Source organism: Ovis aries, chromosome 2 (assembly GCF_016772045.2).
Source record: "Ovis aries strain OAR_USU_Benz2616 breed Rambouillet chromosome 2, ARS-UI_Ramb_v3.0, whole genome shotgun sequence".
Classification (NCBI taxonomy): domain Eukaryota; kingdom Metazoa; phylum Chordata; class Mammalia; order Artiodactyla; family Bovidae; genus Ovis; species Ovis aries.
The window spans coordinates 220,048,083-220,064,332 of NC_056055.1; the positions used below are offsets into that span (position 1 = coordinate 220,048,083).

Sequence of the window (16,250 nt, forward strand, 5' to 3'; positions counted from 1 at the left end):
GTAGCATCAACTGGACAAGAGTTTTTGAGGAGGGAAGGCTACCCGAAAGTGTACACTTTCAATCATAAGATGCATTCCAAGTTCAAAAGCATTAAACAGAATGTAGGAGGGAAAAAAAAGACATCTCAGATTTGAAGAAATGGCCCAAAGCTTTTTTGGTACTTCAGGCTTCTCACGCTGCCTGCATCACTGCTCAAAGCTGCTGCTGGTCAGGAAGGCCTACCTCCTTCTTTAAAGATTTAAGCCTTGCCAAAAGAAAAGCAAATAGGAGAAAATCCTGTATTCTCCAAGTCCATCTGTAGCCTTGCATTCCCTAAGCCACTAAAAGTCATTTTGTCTCATCACTTGACGCCAAACTGCTCTGAACCTAACCCAAATGTGGTAACTGGAAGTGGGTTCAATTCTAAAAGATCAGAACACCTTCTGCTTGTGGGTCCTCATTTCTAAACTCCTGAACACACTGAGGGGCATGAGTTTCCAACCAAAAGATAAGAGGTAAGACAGAAAAGCCCTGGAATGGGTTAGTGGAGTGGAAGTCACTCAGTCGTGTCTGACTCTTTGCGACCCCATGGACTATACAACCCGTGGAATTCTCCAGGCCAGAATACTGGAGTGGGTAGCCATTCCCTTCTCCAGGGGATCTTCCCAACCCAGGGATCAAACCCAGATCTCCCACACTGCAGGCAGATTCTTTACCAGCTGAGCTTCAAGGGAAGCCAAAAGGACACTTATTCACCTCATGATACAAAAACAGAAAACTTGAAGATTCGTCCCAAAAGAGCCACTGACTTCCACATGCAGCCCCTGCTCGAGGGTGGGTATTGTCTGAGTACCGTCAAGACAGCAGTGGCTTTGTAAGGTGCACACAGCCTACGAATGACAGGTGATTCTCGCACCAAACCCGCAGCTGCCTCCGAGGAGCCCGAGGGTTAGGCCTGGACTCAAATATTCATCTGCCACAGACTGGCTGCTGACCTAAACTGCGGATAAGGAGACCTACTTTGCAGAGTGCTTGCGTGCGCTCATGCTAAGTCTCTTCAGTCATGTCCGACTCTGTGCAATACTATGGACTATAGCCCGCCAGGCTCCTCTGTCCACAGGATTCTCCAGGCAAGAATATTGGAGTGGATTGCCATGCCCTCCTCCAGCGGGATCTTCCCAACCTAGGGATTGAACCCGTGTTTCTTACATCTCCTGCGCAGGCAGCCAGGTTCTTTACCACTGGTTGGGAGGACAAAATAAAGTTGACTGAGATGACGCAAGTAAAAACGCCTGGAACACAGCACACGCTTGGAAAACATTAGACCCTTTCCATTTGAGCTGGATGCAGTTCCTGCGCTTCTCCATGCCTCAGTGCCTTCATTTAAAGGTGAGCAAATTGTACAGGGCAAACCATGTGCATTTGGTGTGTTGCAACTCATGTAATCCTCTCTTGAACCCTGTGACGTAGGTTCTGTTCATAGGCCCACTTTATAGCGATCAAAACTGAGGAACAATAACAGAATAAGAGGAATCTACCTTAAGTCAGAGCTCGGAGCAGTATAACACAATGCAAAAGATTACCATCAAAACAATTCAACTTTTTCCTTTGGCACTTCCGACTCTTACATGGCCTAAGTTTCAATTATCTGAAAATTCACTCATGTAGAAAACTCCTGGGCCACAGATGGCAGCAGCAGGAGGAGCCTGTCCGATGGTTCCGCACAATTAGTGCATGTCAAGGGCTGGTGTTTTGGAGCCCCATCTGCTCCGATGGACTGCTCCAGGGGCCCCAGGGGCAGGAGGTCCCCAGGGCAGGGCAGCCCAGCTCCCGCAGCTCCTTTAAATCCATCTGTGGCCCAGTCACAGGAAGCCCCTTCCCGATCCCAATTAGCCAGCAGCAGAGACTTGAAGTCAGGCCAGCACTGAAGGCCAGCGGAGGCCTGGCTGTCACCAGCATTGTTCGGGCTCCATCTGACGCATATCCACTCCCGGCCTCCCCTCAGCGTTTCCTTGTTCCCCGGGAGGCCCTTCAAGATGCACGCATCCGCATCCAAAACCAGGTCTGAAGGGAAGAGGGGGTGGAGAGAGGGGCAGGGGCGGCGGAAGACCCGGCTCTATCTGGCTGGGAAAACACAGGCAGGTGTTCAATACACAGGAGAGAGAGTCCACATCAGATAGAGGCTCCGGGGACCCAGAGACACTGCACAGAGCTCAGATGCCCAGAGGCACACACAACGCACCCACACGTCACAGGACCACTGCCAGGCCCAGATGCAGAGTCACTCCCTGGTGCCCCCTCCTTGCCCCACCCCAAGCAGAGCCTCACAGACAGGAACACACCCCCTGGCAGGGGCAGTCTGCACGGCCCTGAGCTCAGCTGACTTCAGGAAGCCAGAAGGGGAAATGACCCACGTGGGCAGACAGCGGGGAGGGGCGAGCATGAACTGGCAGAGGTGGGAGGCTTGAGGTGCCCACAGGAGCCTGCCCACCCACTGAGGCTGGACAAGTGACACATTCCCCTCGGACTCACCCGGACCGTCTGAGCCCTGGGCCTCCTTCCACTACAGCAGGTGGGGGTGGGGGGCAGTGTAGGGCACACTGATGGAAGCGGGATACGAGATGGCAGAAACAGGACGGCATACGTACGAACAATGAGGCAGATCCAACTGCCTCATAGCATCCTGAGAATGAGGATGAAGACAGACGTGGAAGAAGGAATTTTGGAGGTAGAGGTGGTAAGGAGGAGCAAAACAAAGTTCAGGGCTTACGGGACAACTGCTTTATCTGAATACCTACCGGGTACCTTTTACTTCAGACACAGTATCACATTTAACCCTTTCAGCAATATACACAAAAAGCAACACTCCATTCTTCCATATGTGACCACTGAAACTCAACTAGAAAACTTAATTGCCCAAGACTACTCACTTCTTAACAGTAGAGCTGGCACTCAAACGCAGGACAGCCAGAATAAACAATCTATACTCCTTCAGGAGATACAGTCACCAGGGTGATTTAAAGACAAAACAGGGCAGCTATGGGGTCACGGCAGGGTGGAGGTATAGGTGGTGGGAGGGGCTAGTACAGAAAAACACAAGAGAGGCAAAGGGGCAGGGGATGCAGGCCTACAGCTGCTAAGTTCCAGGAGACAAGGGACTCCAGGCTCCTAAGGAGGGCAGGGGCTGTGGAGCTCAGGCTGCGGTGACTCAGTGGCTGGGCCTCCAGAGAGCATTTCCGGAGCCCTGGACAGCTCTGTACAGTCTAAGAGCCACCTGCCCGACAGACACTCAGCCGTTACTCACAACTGTTACTCACTCCTCTCTGTGTGCCCTCCGCTAAGCGCATCACTTACTCCCACTGTCCCCTAAGCATGACCAAGGGGGAGCTGGCAGATCTGCCTAGTTCCCTCTCTTACTCCACCAGCTCTCATCCTGTCAGCGCATCCCCACCTAAAAGAGTGGGACAGAGACCCAGAAGCTCTGGCCCCTCAACTCAAGGCAGCTGTTGCCCTCTGCTCTGTTCCAAGAAATGGAGCTGAGGAGTGGTCACTGGGCAAAGAATCTTCCAATGCCAGGGCTGGAAGGGACCTCCCCAGAATCTCAGCAGGCTTCTCAGGAGATGCCTAAAGACACTCCAGGGCCTGCACCTCTGTGCCAGACAGCTCTTCCCAGAGCCCCAAGAGCAAGGACCCTTCTGTTCAGAAAGAGCCATGGACTTGCAGAATTTCAACACCAATTAGAAATCAAGAACTCTAGCTCCACCCTCTCCTCTCATAAATGAGCAAACTGAAGCCCAGAGAGGGGAAGTGATTTTCCCACGGTCACACAATGCCAAAGAGGGACTAGAAACAGGCCACCTGAATCCCCCTGCCATCAGTCCCTCCAGCTAACCCTTCTCCTGCCCCAACTCAGGGCAGGGCCCTGAAGTTTACCCTCACTCGCTCCTGTTGCAAAGCAGCTGCTCCTCCCACCAGACTGCTCCTCCACACCAAAGGAACTGCAGCCAGACAGTAGCTCATGCAGTGCAATCACTTTCTAACAGGGAAGGGGCATCAGAAACAGGCTGCCCAGGAAGCAGGGAGACTGGACCACAAGCCTTCCAAAGGCCCTGAAGCTAAAAAAAGGTCAGGACCTCTGGCAAGAGATGATGGAAAGAATTCCTCGGGTCTCAGCTGGGGACTAGGGAGAGTCCTGGCCTCCTCTCTGCTCACCTCTCCTCCCCCACCCCTCGCCCGGCTCGCCCCTGCTCTCCCAGGACTCCAGCCGGGAATCCAGGCCTGGCTGCTGCCTCCGCTCCCACGCTCTGCTCAGCTCAGCTGGCCAGAGCACAAGCAGCGCCCTGTGTGGCATCGCAAGCAGCTCACAAAGCACCAAGGATTCTTCAAAGTCTCCATCTATCTCTTGCTCTCCCCTCACCTCCCTCTGGGTGGCTCCTCTCATCGCTGCCAAGAAGCCCCTGCCCCACTCCCTCCCTCTGCACCAAAAGTGGTAATAACAAAAACAGTAATAATAACCACAGGTCCCCCACTCCAGTATTCTTGCCCAGAGAATCTCATGGACAGAGGAGCCTGCAGTCTATAGGGACACACGGAGTTGGACACGACTGAAGCAACTTAGCATGCACACATGCAGTATGTCCACGGGACACAGATCTTTCTGGTGCCCACATTTCACATTTAAGTAAACTGAAGCCCTGGCAGGTTAGATAAGTGGCCGGCAGTCACACAGCCTGCAGGAGGGGGTCTCAGGATTCAAACCCAGACAGTGCAGCTGCAGGGTATGCGGTCTTGACCTCCATGCCACTCCGCCCTAGGGACAGGACCTCACTTCAGGAAGTTAAAGCTCCTGAAATCCCTGCTCCCTCATCCGCACAGTTGCTGAGCACCCAGCCTCTGTGACACAACCTTCCTCTTAGCTCTGGACAGGCAGCCCATGTCCAGACACTTAACCGGCCCACTGACAATCAGATGGGACACCACTGCCTCCACCCTGACCAGGGGATGCCCTTGTTCATGTGTGAGCACCTACTGGGTAAATAACACCCTCTAAAGGAGTCTCTCTCGTATAACTCTTCAGAAATGGGAGCTGCCAACAGTCTACCCTCACTCCCGCCTGCTGCAGTCTGTCCATCCGTTCGTGTGTGAAGCCATGCCCAGGCTCTCTTCTGGCCTGAAAGATTGCCCAGGAAGATCTCAGTGCCTCCCCAGCCTTCTGACCCCGGAAAGGAAGACAGCACGTGGGAAAGAAGACCAGAGGTGTGAAGTTATTCGTGGGAGGGTTTCCCAGCTCGGGGATCCCAGGAGGCTGACCTTGGGACCTGTCCCCAGTCTCCCTGGCCCAGTCTGGCCCTCTCAACTGCCCAAATCACCATCTCTTTGTGTTTCTTCTCTGACAAGGCCCTCTGCCACTTCCCTCTTTAATCTCTCCTAGTAAACCCCCCACAGTTGAGCCCCAAGCAACACCTCAAGACTCCCCCAAAGTCAGCCTTCCCCACACAAACCACTTTCTGTGGGCTTGGCCTGTGCCGGGCACTGAGCTTCACAAGCGGGCACTTCACAAGTACGATCTCATTTCATTCCCACCACAACTCTATGAGATTGCATGTTAACCCCATTTTACAGATGCAGATACTGAGGCTCAGCCCAAGGTCAGGCAGCCAGTAAGCAGCAGAGTTAGGAGGGACACTGAAGCCTATCTCTGACACGCGGCTGGAGCCATTTCATCCATCATTACAGCATGCCCCTGTGCCTTTGTGCAGGCCTCCCCTCATGCCCAAAGAAGGCTTTGTCCCTTTTCCTTCCTGCAGAACTCCTTCTCAACCTTCAAAACCCACCTCAAACAGCACCTCTTCTTCAAAATTTTCTCCATTCTATCAGCTCATGTGCACTCCTTCCTGCTTGATACACCCTCTGCATGCTGCAGAGACCCTCCAGCGACTCTCCTTTGCTTCCTACTAGAGCATGTCTCCCTGGCCTTTCCAGCCCCGCACATATCCCTGGCACCCTGCCTGGTAAAGGTCTGACACCCAGAAAGCTTTAAGTGTGCCCAGCTGCACTCAGCCATTGCCCCACCGCCTTGGCAGCGAGTCCAGGGCACTGCCTGGGCCCAAAGAGCCAACCCCAACCCCACGCAGGCCTCTAGCGCCCCCTAGTCACAGCCACCACCCCAGTCCAAGTCTCTCCTGACTGGGGGCTGCTCCCCATGCTTCCCCCTTCCTGGCCTGGCGGCCCCTCTCTGCTCTACCAGCTCGGCTGTTTCTGGGAGTCTCAGCTGGTGATTAGGGCCCTAATCAGCAGGACTTCCTGCCAGCGACTGCCAGAGGTGGGGGCAGGGGTGGGGGTTGGGGGAGGGAAGCAAGGTCAATCCAAGGTGAAGTTCAAAGCCTGGGACCAGGGGAGGCTTCTGAAGGGACATGGACTCACAGACTCCTCCAGCCCAGCATCTCTCCCGCCCTCTTTCTTACAGATGAGGACACCGGGCCCAGCAAGGGAAGGGACTGCTCCCAAGCGCAGGAAGAGGTAGGTGCCTTGCTCTCCCACCACCCTCAGCCACAGGGATCCCAAGGCAGGAACCCTCCCTTACATGTCCCTTGAAGCCCTCTGCCTGCCCCTGGGCAGCCCCACCCCAGCATCAAGCCCCATGCTGAACCCACAGTCTGCTCCCCATAAAGGGTCGTCTGAGCCCAAGTGCTCAGATCTGATTGAGGTCAAAGGTCAAAGGCAAGCCCCTCCTCTAGATGAGCAATGGCCTAGAAATGGGACAGAAATTAGCAGGGGCTATGACGGGGAAGACAGATAGGGCTGAGCTGAACTCAGGAACCCTCCCCAGCTGTCATCATCATCAGCCCAAGCCTATTCTTTCCTCAAAAGAATTAAAAAAAAAAAAAAAAAACTGCTTAATGCCTTTTACAGCTGCAACTGGGCGGGCCAGGGGTCCGGAAACAGAGCTCACACCCCCCCGACCTGGAGCAACCTCAGCCTCCCTGGGTGGGAACCAGGACTAGGTGGAGGGTGTATGTGGCAGGTCTTGAGGGCTGACCCTGACTAATGAGGAACATCAGGGGCGCAGGAAAGCAGATGACCCCAAGAGAGGCCTGAGATGGAGAAAGAGCATGACCAGGAGCCTGCAACTGCCACCACGGGGTCAGAGCTGCCAGCTTCAAGGCAGACAGGAAGGGCAGGGCATGGCTCTCCCCCACCTCCTACCAACAGGGGACTGAACTAAGGCTACAGCAAGAGGGATGCAGGTTAGACTTCAGAGAGACCTAGAGGGCATGCAACTTGCAGCATTATTGGGGGGATCCCACTTTTAAAATATAGATGCTACCCCTATGTATGTAGCCCATGGTCAAGGGGAGCCTGCCTGGAGGCCAGGCCACATCCTTGCTGAGCCTGGGAGTCTCTGATTCGGTGACTCTCATCAACAAATGGGATGGGAGCCAAGAAGGGAAAACTGGGCTGGTTTATAATAACGCATCTTGTTTACAGTGATGGCAGCTTTCTCAGAGTCCTCCATAAACACAGCAGAGAAAGCCTGGAGAGGCTCCCTTATCTCCCACCTCCCCTCAGTCACACAGAGAGTTAGGCAGGGAAAGGAAATCTCTTCTCTAGGCTCTGAGGCTAGGACCCCTCAAGGGAAAACAATGCCACTATCTCCTCCACTCTCTGGGCCCATAACCCTCCCTGTCTTAGGGCTGGAACAGCCACAACAGGCGAGAAAAGAGCCAACCCAGAGTTGGGCACCTAGAATAACACCACCACTACCACCACCAATAATAATAATAATCACTAATACTTATTGAGCACTTACTATGTGCTGGGCACTGTTCAAAGTGTTTTCAAGAAACTAACTCATCTGATCCTCACAAACAAACCATGGAACAGAAAGTCTCATTAAAACTGGCAAGGGCATTATACTAAGTGAAATAAATCAGACAGGGAAAGACAAATACTGTATGATGTCACTTATATGTGGAATCTAAAAAATGCAATGACCTCGTGAATAGAACAAAAAAAAAGAAGCAGACTCACAGATACAGAGAAGAAACTAGTGGTTACCAGTGTTTGCGTTTGGGGTCGGGGGCGCGGGGGGCAGGCAGGGGGGGCTAGAGAATAAGTGCAGGGAAGGGGAGTTACAAGCTATTGGGCGTAAGGTAGGCTACAAGGATGTATTGTACAACATGGGAAATAGCCAATATTTTGTAATAACTGTACATGGAGTGTGACCTTTAAAAATTATATTAAAGAATCAACTTAAAATGTTTTAAGCTATCTAAAACTGTCCCCTGAGACCATTAGTCCATCGGTTCATGTTAAGCAGCATTCTGCCAGGTAGAACAAGCATCACCAGGGAGGCGAAAGGCACAGGCTTGCCTTCAAGGAGCTTGTAATCCAGCGAGAAGATAGGTGAGTGCAGAGGAAGCCTGCAAGGGCTAGGAAACTGGGGGACCCCCATATTCTCTGCTGGAGAATGCCTAGGAAGTTTCCAGGGGATCTGACCCGGGACTGGAGCCCTTCCCCACAGTGGCAGATGGACAGGATTTGCCCCTCCTCTAGCACCTTGTGCCTCACCAGCTCCCTGGGACTCCACCCCCCTGGGCCAGTCCCTGTCTGCCTCCAAAAACACCCAGGCCCAAGCTACAGGCTTCCAGCCCTAAAAAGGCAGGGATTAGAGCGACCAGATAAACCCTGGAGGAGGCAGCGCCAGGGACTGGCTAGGGCCCACCTACCACCCCCACCCCACCCAAGCTCCCACTCCACGGAGACCAACCACCCTCCCGGAGGGAAATCAAAGTGTCGAAGAGAAGGAAGATGGCCAGGGTCCCCAACCTGGGTGAGAGAGCTGGCCAGGGACCCAGCTGCACCTTCTGAAGGCCTCCACCAGCCCCCCAACCCATCCTATGGGAAAGAGTTTCAGGTGACTGGAGATTAGGAAGGAGGCGAGGGCACGGGTGACCGTGCATAATGGAGGGACACCTGGGGGGTGGCACAACCGCAAGGCTGGCAGCCCTGCCACCCCCACTACCCTCGTTCCAGCTCACTGGTACCCACACCTCTGCAAGCCTAATAGCTTTGAAAGCTAATACCATAGGGGTTGGGGGACAGTACACAGTAAGTCCCCCTAGTCTCCCCAAACCACTCTCTCCCTCCCTCAGCACCGCACTCATTTCTGATTTGCTTTTTTCTGAGTCTAGTAATTGGGAGGGCTTTCCTCTGCCCTGCTTCAGCACTATCCCTCAACTGGGCCTGTTTCCCTTTCTGGAGTGAAAGAGACTAGGGGCCCCAGAAATAAGCCAAGAAGCCAGAGCGGCTGCACCTGAAACCCTTTGCCAGCCACCCCAGCTCCAAGCCTGACATCTCCAGCCCCTCATCTCCTGCCCCTCCCATTGGTCTTTATCAGACCAGAGGAAGATGGGTCCTAATTAAGCAGCCTCATCAGGTCCCGAGGTGCTGAAGTCAGACATTAGTAAGGATTTCATCCTCTGTCAAAGCCAGGACCCTCCTCCTTCAGTCTCCCACTAAGGAGAAAGATGCTTCCCAGGTGGCTCGGGGATAAAGAATTCACCTGCCAATGCAGGAAACACTGGTTCAGTCCCTGGGTTGGGAAGATACCCTGGAGAAGGAAACGGCAACCCACTCCAATATTCTTGCCTGGGAAATTTTACGGACAGAGAAGCCTGGTGGACTACAGTCATGGGGTCAAAAAGAGTCAGACAGGACTGAGCATGCATGCAGGCACTAAGGAGAAAGGGGCTCACCGGCCATCCAGAGAGGAGGGGCTGCAGAGAGAGGCAGGTTGGGACACCCAGCATGGGTCCAGAGCCCAGCCCAGAAGCCCACTTTGACACTCCATCAGGGGAAGCCCAAGGTTCCCAGGGTTTGGTGCTCAGAAATCTTGAGCCCCACCCCCACCCCATCTCACCTCTCTGTTCTCAAGGACCTCCCTCCCCCTGCCACCCCCAACCTTGGAAAACAGGTCTGGAGAGGCTGGTGTGGGGGGAGCAGGTGGCCGGCTCCTCCCACACCCCAGAGAGGCCCTAGAACAACTCTCTTGGCTTGCACCTCCAGCTGTTAGTTACACAAACCACTTCTAGCTGCCCCGACAACCCCAAACCGGTATTATTTTACAAATTCAGAAACTGAGGCTCAGAGAAGTACAACCCCTGTGTTTTTCGCAAGATCTTGGCTCCACTGCCTACCAGCTCCAGGCAGGCTGGGGAGGCCCCTTTTTCCAGTAGGGGACAAACTGGGCAGGAGCTCAAGCTACCCACACTAGCACACTTCTCTGCCCCCAGTTAGCATCTCAGAGCAGGCAGTGGGCTCTAACTGCAGAGGGGCAGGGATCCCCTCCATTGCACACCATGTCCTGAGCCCACAGGTCCATTCCAACCGTTGTGGGATTAACCGGCAGGGCAAAGCAAGGAGCAGGACAAGACGAATAGGAAGAAACTCAGAATCTTTGCAGGAAGCAGCTGGGACAACGTGGTGGGCTGGTGAGCAATGGGTGTGAAGGCAGAGCATCAGGTTCGCTGTTCCCCAAACACTGGCAGGGAGAAGCAGGACCCTGAGAGGTCCTGCCAGTGCCCACGCCCCAGGCCAGAGGCCACTGCCTTCCTGCTCCCTGACCCTGGTGTCAGAGAATTCCCCGACTCCAAGAATCCCAGGACCTCAGCATCCCCAGAGACCTTCAAGGTCATCCCTTCTAACCACATCCCAGCTCAGGAATCTGTTGTCCAGCCTCTGTCCGAACTCCTCCCTGGACGGGAACCTCACTACCTTACAAGGCAGCCCTTTCTCCCACTGACCTGCTAAGCTTGTTAGGAAAGCCCTACATTAAACAGACCTAAGCTTCCCTCACCAAACAAAAATCCATTCTTCCCCTTTGCTTCCTACTCTTACTTCAATAGAAACAGGACACTGAGAGTTCCCAAACTCCAAAGCGTCAGCCACAGTCCCTCAGCAATAAAAAGATGGTCACCAAACAATAACCTCGTCTCTGAACTCCTCTGTTCCCCATATACCCCAGCCCCACTCCAGCCCCCTGTGTTCACAGTTCCAGACATGACAGCTCCCCCATGGGAGACTCTGAACTGGGGCTTTGGGGGAAGTGAAGTGTGAAGTCTGAGACAAGGGTTTAGGAAGAAGGGCCAGGAGGGTTCAAGGACAGGGGTCTGGAAGCAGAGGTTGGTTCCCAGGTTGCCTCCTCTGCCACCCAAGACTTCTCAGCTCCAGATCAAAGTCCTGGCTTCAGTCCTACCGGCCTGGCTGAGACCCTCCTAGGCTCTGGCCCACTGTCTCCACTCCTGACCCTCTGCAGGACAGCAGAGTCAAGGCCAACCCTAAGCGGCAACCCCAGCGCTGATCCCACTGACAGCTCTCCCAGTGGGCTCGCCATCCAGAGCCAGGCCCAGGGCCTCGTTCCCCCACCCCTAGGCCAGAGAGATCGGGGCAGAGGATGCCTTAAGATGTAGCAAGTTTTGAGGTCCTGGGGGGAAAGCCAAGGTGGGGGAGACTGGAGTAGCCGCCCAGTGGCAAGGGTGGAAGCAACTTAAGGCCAAGCCTGACCACAATGGTCCCCACCCCACCCAGGCAGCTTCAGGAAGGGGCCCAGCAGAGTCTCAAGGGTGCTCCCTCTCCACCTTCTCGAACCCCTGGCTTGGCTGGGCCACACAGAAGGCACTCTGGGGCTCCCAGAAGAGAAATTCTTGTCCCCTGAAGGCTCTAGAACCCTCATCTCCAGCCACCTCTCTTAGCCTCGCTCCGCAGCCATCTGTCCTGCTCTCGCCAACCCAGCTCCCCTCCTGCCCAGCACGCATTCTGTCCCCTAACCCCATCCCAGTCCTCTGGAGGGAGACTGACTTGGGAACACAGTGGGTCACCCCTTGGTCACCACCCTCCCAGTTCCCTGTTCTAAGAGAGTAGCCAACCTAAAAACATCTGGGCAGGCAGTCCCGGCCCTGGTCCTGAAGGAGGGGTGGGGAACAGACCCTGAAGTTAGCTCTGTATGAATGCTTGGGCTGGGAAGGGGTGGCAGGCAGGGTCAGGGCCCAGAGAGCGGTGGGGACCGGGTGGGGGTGGGGGTTGAAAGGCACCTGTGTGTGTCTGTTCATTAACCACCCGGATTAGCTATTTCTGCCCAGAGGGGTGAGAAAGGAGTAGGAGCTGCTGGATGGGGGAGGGAGGCAGGGGACACTCATGCCAGGCTGTGCCCATGGGCAAAGGAGCAGTGACCCCTGAGACGTGGGCCTGCCAGACCCTCATTCTCCACCGTGGCCACCCCACCCCTGGCCCAGGAGAAGAGATAAGAGAGGAAGAAGAGCCCCAAGGAGGGGAAAGCTACCCAGTAACAGCTCCAGCCAGTGGCAGGGGAAGAAGTGGAGAGGAAAAGCTGCCTGCCTCTCGGTCCTCTCCGTGACAGAAAGCAGGCAGGGGAAGGGACCCTGGAGACTGAATACCCTGACCTCCCGCCTGCCTCAGTCAGCGAGTCCTCCTCACTAGTCCCTGCTGGCCTCAGTCTCAAGCAGCCACTGACACCAGCAACTTCTCCAGGAAACCAAACTCCTTCTGACTGGCAACCGCGCCCCAGACATCCCTGCCAGAACCAGACACCGACAGTGGCAGGGGACTGACATGATGGCCAGGACGGGCCGCTGAGCCCGGAGGCGTGTGACCAGGCGGAACCGACTCCCCGCTCCCCTAATTCGCACCCAGATCGGTGGTCCTGACAGCATCAGGGCCGGCAGCCCGCCGCACACATACACAAAACACACACTGCGGACCCCACGCTCACCTTTCCGGTAGAGGAGTCACTGGGCGGGATGGGTGTCTGGGCTCACAGGACAGGGGCGGTGGGCAGTGATGGGGCCGCAGCTGTGGCTGGCAAGAAGCTGGTTGCCGAGAGGAGGGCGTGAGTGAGCCTTGTGTCCAGGCGGGGAGCGGGCGCAGGGCCACTGCCGGGAGCAACTGAGCGAGGGCGCTGCTCGCCCGGCTCCCTCCCCCAGCGGAGGCGGGCGGGCTACCGGCGCACCGCCTCCTCCTTCCCCCTTCCCAGAGCCGGCCAGCAGTCCGCCCGCAGCCTCCTTTAACCCCTGAAGCACTTGGCCAGGACACTCGCGCCCAGCTCCCCGGCAGGGCGGCTGGGAGTCAGGGCACGTATGCCTGGGGCAAGGGATGTCAAGAAGGGTGGCCTGCCCCCTCCTTCAGCCGCCGGCTCAGCAGTCTCCCTGGGGACCTGCAGGGAGGGGCAGAGGGGTTTCCGGGGCAGAGGTGGGGAAAGGGGGCAAGATGCCAAGAAGTCCAGAAACCCCACCCTCCACTCCCCCGTGGAAGAGACACAACAGCAGACAAATGGCCCAAGAGCTACTGGGTGGAGAAGGATGGTTGATGAGACAGTAATAATAATAGCAACTCCCAACTTTTGTAAACCGCCCTGCTTTATACTGTTTCCAGCTCATTTTGTGACTAGAGACCTAGAATCTCACTTCTGAACTGGTTTTTGTTTTTTTCTCTGTCAAATGTGGGATAACAACCCTGGCTTTTTCCCTCTGGGCTGAGTTAGGACATTTGTGACTGAATATTCAAAGTGATTTGAATTGAACTCTAGTTAGTGAAATGCATGCTTCAACTCTCTTTGAAAAATATTTAAAAAATAAGATGGATTGATGGAGGGAGAGACAGAAATGTGATAAAACCAATATAACAAAGTGTCCATTACAGAATCAGGGAGTTTAGCATGTTATCCTTTCAGCTTTTCTATATGAAAGAGATTTCTTACAATTAAAAACATTCAGGGAATGGGAATTCCCCAGTGGTCCAGAGGTTAAGACTCTAGGCTTCCACTGCAGGGGGCACGGGTTTGATCCCTGATTGGGGAACTAAGATCCCACATGCCCTGTGGCACAGCCACAAAAAAAATAGGAGGGGGGGGGGGGGCGGAATGTGATTTGAAACTTGGAGTACCACACAAATGACAAAAGAAACAGATAGGATTATCCTGAGGGGAAGGGAAAAGTCATTTGCTGCACACCTGTTTGTATGCCCCGCACTTAATGAATATTCTCTCTCACTTAAGTCTTTGAATCTCCCTTGTTATTTTAGCTGAAGAAAGTGACCTCCAAGCCGTTAGCTGACTTGTCCAAGACCACACAGGATGGTGCAGGGCAGGAACTCTGATCCCATGGGCTGGCTCCAAAACCAAGCGCCCCACCACTCAGCCCCTCCAGAGATTCAAAGGCCCTCCTCTCAGCCATCTGGGCCACCTTCCTGTGAGGTCCTGGGCCAGCAGGCCAGTGACCTGCACCTCGGAGCCTCCTCAGGTTCCCCAGCTATCCAGTGAGTTAAGGATGGGAAGGTCCTCGAGATCTTTTCCGGCTCTGATGCTCAGTAGTTTTTTGAATCCAGCCAAACCCTTCCCCAGACTTCAGTTTTCCAAAGAGTAAAGTGATAGGGGAGGCCCGGGAGGAACAAACAGCCTTAGAAAGATTTGGTGCCATCTGGGGCCAGGGTCACAGAGATGGTCACCACACTTCGAATGTCCCCTTCACTGTCACCACCTGTGACAGTGAAGCCCAGGAGAATGGAGGCAGCAGAGAGAGGCACCTTCTGCTAGGGGAGGGCGGAGACAGACGAATCCTTGCATCCCCCCCCTATCTCCAGAGTGAGATGACCTCATCCCTTCCCAGATGGGATGAGTTTGGCCTCCCAGAGTCCCAAATTTCAGCATCTCGGGACCTACCAGCCTTGACGGCAGCCTCAATCTCAGCACATGGGTACTAACCAGAGATGGGAAAGTCCGGGCCCCACAGAACGTGCCTCTGAGACGTTCTAGACGTTCCAGACGTGCCTCTGGCTTCAGGCCTCTGCCCAGCCCTCACTGGCCCCAACTCTGGGGCAAAGCTGTCTCCAGGACCCTGGTCCTGCCTGACCCTCACATCCCCTGCAGACCAGGGGCTGCTCAGGAGTCTGGGCCAGCCCTGGTCAGGGGAGGGAAGGGAGAGGGGTCCATGTCACCCATCGAGGCTCTTCCAGAGGCGGATGGGGGAGTCTGCTTTAAAAGAGGAACCCTCCCCTGGTCAGAGAAGTGTCATCCTCCCCCATCGCCTCCTTCCAACCCACATCCACTATCATCCTGCTTGACATCAGATAGTGCCTGGCTCCCCACCACCTACATATCCAGTCCCAGCTCTGCAGCAGGACATTAAGAACCTCTGTGATGCGGTCCTGCCCTTTGAACCTTACCATCACACCATTCAGGGCAGAGTTCAAAAGCCACATCCTCCATGCATCCTTTGCCAATCATTTGGCAGATACTGACCGCTCCTTTGAATACCTGACACTCTTGCTCGTATACTAACGCTGGGACAGACACTTGTTAGGTGCGCTCCTATATCTCCCAATAGTTGAGCAAATGGAGAAGGAAATGGCAACCCACTCCAGTGTTCTTGCCTTGAGAATCCCAGGGCTCTGGTGGGCTGCCGACTACGGGGTCGCACAGAGTCGGACACAACTGAAGTGACTTAGCAGCAGTTGAGCAAAGATTTATTTGTCCTTTTCTTTCTCCTTTCCAACTGTGTCCAGTGCTTAGCACAATGTTGATACCTCCAAGCAAGATTACTAGAGTGGGTTGCCATTTCCTCCTCTAGGGGATCTTCCCCACCCAGGGATGGAACCTGAATCTCTGTGTCTCTTGCATTGGCAGGCGGGTTCTTTTACCACTAGTGCCACTTGAGAAGCCCTTAGTAGATTCTCAACAAATGTGGAATAAATAATGGAATAATGGAGAGATGGATGGGTGATGGATTAAAAATTGAATAAAAAGGCTCTTTTAAACACTTAATTCTGCACAAGGCTGTATCAAGATAAATGTATGTAGATTTTTATCTTCAAAGTTATATGATGGCAGACAGAAAATCTGACTATGCTAAGACATGGGAACCATCAGACTGATACATGGATGTGCCAGGAGCATCCCACCCTCCCCAGGCCTGCAGCAGATGCAGGGGGGCTCTGAGAAGCACCCTCCTCCAGTGGTGCTTGGAGCCCCACCATTATTCTCCCAGCCCACCATCATTCCCTTTATCCCGGCCTTCCTGTTCCAGCACCTGGGGTACAGAATCATGAATTCAGCAAGTCTTTAAAAAACCACACAGAGAGGAAATCAAGGAACTAGAGGTTTTCAAAGGAGAGCAGCCTTGCCCAACAGCCAGAACTGCTTTCCCGAAGAAGCCTGCTCAGCCCTTCTCTCCCCACCCAGCTCCTCCTCCTCCGGGCT

At 54.4% G+C, this 16,250-nt stretch overlaps 1 protein-coding gene across 12 annotated transcripts in view; it reads right to left on the reverse strand.

Annotated features, from left to right (window-relative positions):
- Positions 1-16,250, reverse strand: part of TNS1 (tensin 1) — a 244,980-nt gene that overhangs the window by 131,976 nt on the left and 96,754 nt on the right. Inside the window, exon 1 of one of the 12 annotated variants that reach the window (XM_060411273.1) lies at positions 12,771-12,945. The exons of the other annotated variants lie outside the window; for them this stretch is intronic. The gene's annotated coding sequence lies outside the window, so the exon portion shown is untranslated. Of the gene's footprint in view, positions 1-12,770; positions 12,946-16,250 lie in introns of those variants that run through there. 12 annotated transcript variants of the gene reach the window in all.